We start from the raw sequence: 3,733 nt of genomic DNA on the forward strand, positions 1-3,733 counted from the left end.
TATCCCTCGTCTATCACCGAGGAGAGGCTCGACCTAGTCCGGGCCGATTGAGGGTGGGATACCCGTCCAGTTCGGGTTTTTGCCCCCGGGCCAGATGAATCTGTTACCGCCCACCGTGAAGGGATTCTGTATGTTTATAAATACCCCTTCACTCTCAAAATAGACCCCCCGGTGGACCCGGTCATTCTCGACATGTGCCGGGTTTACGGCGTTACATTGGATCAGATCGGCCCAAACGTTTGGAGGGTCGTAGCGTGTCTCCGGATGTTGGCCAACAATGCCGAGGAGGAGTTCACACTGGCCCATCTGATACGCCTTTACTCCCCGAGACTGTTTCGGGGTGGCGTAATGAAACTGGCCAAGCGGAGACGGAATCAATTCTTCTCGAAAATGGATGAAGATCGAGACCGGGGATGGTTGGAGCGATATGTGATATGGCGGGATTTTACGCCACAATCGACGCTTTTTGACTATAAGTTTTACTTGTTTTTAAGCAAGCCTAGGTGATTTTACGTGGTTTTTAGTGCTTTTCAGGTAAAGGAACAGATTCGGCACAATCACAGTTGAAGTCCAGAATCAGGTCGTAAATTGAAGTTTACGGTCCGTATTCTACAATACGGGTCGTATTCCATGATCGTATTAAAGGATCTCAGCAACAGAGAGTCAAGCTGCAAAGATGGTAGTTTACGAGGTGAGTTTACGGACCGTATTGTAGTTTACGGTCCGTGTTCCATCACGTATTTAATCCTTCAAGCACCTGGCAGAAAGGTTGAGTTTTGGCAAAGTGAAAGACGAGCATGCAGTTTACGGACCGTAAACCACTTTACGGTCCGTATTTCAAAAGAGGCAGCTGAAGGACGACTGGGTCGTAAATTGACTTTACGGTTCGTAAATCAGTTTATGGATCGTATTTCATCATGACGGGACTGAAGTGCAAAATCTGTAACTTGTGTATTTCTAAAACCTATAAATAGTCATTGTAGGGTTTTTATTAGACATCAGTTATCATATTTTGTCTCTTGACTTTGAACATTAAATTCTCTCTAGTTTTTGAAGATTCAAACATCAATTCAAGTATTAGCAATTCTTGTTTCAATACAATGTAAGCAATTATGAATTCGTCAATTTCTTGTTTCTTGTTCTTTGTCATGAGTAGCTAAATTCCCTTACTAGGGTTGTGAACCCAATGATGGGTGTTTTGTGATTGGGTTTTGCGATTGATATACAAATAATGGATTATTAGGGTTTAATTATTCTTCATTCTTCATTCATAATTAATGGTTGCAAACATTGATTAAAGTCATAAACCCTAATTTATTTGGGAAAATAACTAGGGTTGGTAAGAATAATTAACAAGAACTCAAAGCTTTAAACTTTGTTTAATAAATTCACTTAGGAATAAGAAGAATTTACTTGGCATGATTAATCGTTCTTCATGGTTACTTTCTTATATTTGGGAAAATCATAGAAAGACATAATCTTTATTTATTGGAAAATAGTAGAGATTCACATAGAGATTTAGTGCACTCGTATAATGATCCATTACAAGTATATCAAGAGCAGTACCCATGATCATACACTCTGGCAAACGGGGACACAACCTTAGTTTCTTTTACCATAAATTACCACAAAAACAATAGTTTAGCAATTAGTTATAGACCAACCAAATTTTACCAAAATCATCGGATTAAGACATTAGACCTAGAGCTTAGCATCTACGACTTTAGTAACCTTTTCACACCCTATTCCTTGTGGGATTCGACCCCAACCTTGTTGGGTTACTATATTTGACAACGTCCGCGTTATACCATTAATAGGTGTAATTTGAGCGTATCAAATTTTGGCGCCGTTGCCGGGGAATACGGTTTTGAAATTACTAAATAGTGTTTGTTTTGATTAAAGTCTTTTTCTTATTCCATCACACCTTGTTTTCTACTCTGTGTAAACCAGGTGAACATGAATCAAAATCAGCAAAATCAGCGTGCGGGTAATCAGGTGAATCGGTTGAACAATCAAGCGGATGAAACTGATGATGAGAATATTTTTGCTAAACTGGTTCCAGAGGATGACTATGCATCTGCTATTGTTCAACCTCGAGTTGGAGCGGCTTCTGTGAAAATTGACTCATCTCTTTACCAGTTCTTGAAACTTGAGGGGTACTTTCGGAACTCTACCGAGAATGACCCTCAACGTCATTTGCAGATTTTTGTGGATGTTTGTGCCAATCACATTCAGAACGATGTTCCACAAGATGCTATTCGGTTGAGGTTATTCAAATATTCCTTAGCTGGTGAGGCAAGAACATGGTTCGAGAAGCTGCCCCGAAATTCGATTACTTCATGGGCAGAGATGGTAGCTGTTTTTCTAAAAAAAAATGGTACCCCCCTAGCAAGAAGGCTGAGATTCGCAACAAGATATATGAATTCAAGCAGTGACCGGGGGAACAGTTATATGAAGCCTGGGAGAGGTTCAAGGAGTATTTGCAGAAGAGCCCAAATAAAGGTTTTCCGGACAATATATTGATGGAGAAGTTCTACCGAGGGTTAGATCCAGTGTCACAGTCAGTGGCTAATAATGCAGCTGACGGGTGTTTTATGAACAAGACTTTTCGACGAGTGACCACCATACTTGACAGGCTGACGACTCATAATCAGGCTTGGCACTCAAACAATACTGATGTGGTACCGTATGGTAGTGCTATGATCCAGAATATAGTGAAGGAGAATCAAGACACCCAACAAACATTGGCAGAACTTGCTACAAATGTTTCCTTGTTAACGAAGAAGTTTGAAGAAGCTCAAATCAAGAAGGTAAATGTTTGTGAGAATGATGCAAGTTTGCCTAAAGGGATGTACCATGCTCAAGATGGTCCGTTCCTTGATGGGCCACTTATGCAGGTTGAAGATACTAACTATGTTAATAACTCTCAAGGAGGTTATCAACGACAGAATTACCAAGGTGGCTATCAGAGTCAGAATCAATGGAGACCTCAGCAAGGTCAAGGTGCTTACAACTCTGGGAACTACAACAATAATTATGGTGGTGCGAACCAAGGGAGCTACAACAACAGCACAAATTATGGGAACAAGAGTTCCAATCCTTATATACCACCAAAAGGGCAATCATCAGAGCAGGGTAGTTCGAAAGTTGAGGCAATGCTTGAGAAGATTCTGGCAAATCAATCGAAGTCTGAAAGGACTTTATCTGGGCTGACAGAAACAGTGGGTTCTCATACAGCGGCAATTCAGAAGCTTGAGTCGCAGATGAGGGATATTTCTAGAGAGCAGCACCCTCCTAAAAAGGGAGGACTTCCAAGTGACACCATCCCAAATTCGAAGAATGGGGGAGGCGGTTTGAACAATGTGTTTGCCATCACTACTAGAAGTGGTAAAACAATACAGGGAGCTGCTGAGAAGGAGATTGATCTTGAGCCGATTGATGAAGAGAATGGGGTGCAGTCTGAAGCACCCATTATTACTGATGAGATTCCTACTGACAGAAAGGTTGCTGATGTTCCAGAGATGATTAGTGAAGCTAATAACACAAGCAAGCATGCTGTAAAAGGGGCTCTCTGCCCTTTGACACAGCTTTTCAAATCTAAACCTCCCTTTCCTCAGAGGTTGGTAAAGAAGCAGGCAGATGCTAAATTTGAGAAGTTTTATGATCAGCTGAAACAATTATCTCTAAATTTTCCCTTCTTGGAAGCTGTCAAGGAAATGCCAGGTATTGCGAA

The 3,733-nt window shown here is 41.2% G+C and overlaps 1 non-coding gene across 1 annotated transcript; it reads right to left on the reverse strand.

Annotated features, from left to right (window-relative positions):
* Positions 1 to 2,400: 2,400 nt before the first annotated feature.
* On the reverse strand, positions 2,401 to 2,506 carry LOC132608444 (small nucleolar RNA R71). The gene has a single exon (XR_009570365.1). It is a non-coding gene; the product is annotated as a small nucleolar RNA R71 (small nucleolar RNA).
* Positions 2,507 to 3,733: the final 1,227 nt, after the last annotated feature.

Source organism: Lycium barbarum, chromosome 8 (assembly GCF_019175385.1).
Source record: "Lycium barbarum isolate Lr01 chromosome 8, ASM1917538v2, whole genome shotgun sequence".
Lineage (NCBI taxonomy): Eukaryota > Viridiplantae > Streptophyta > Magnoliopsida > Solanales > Solanaceae > Lycium > Lycium barbarum.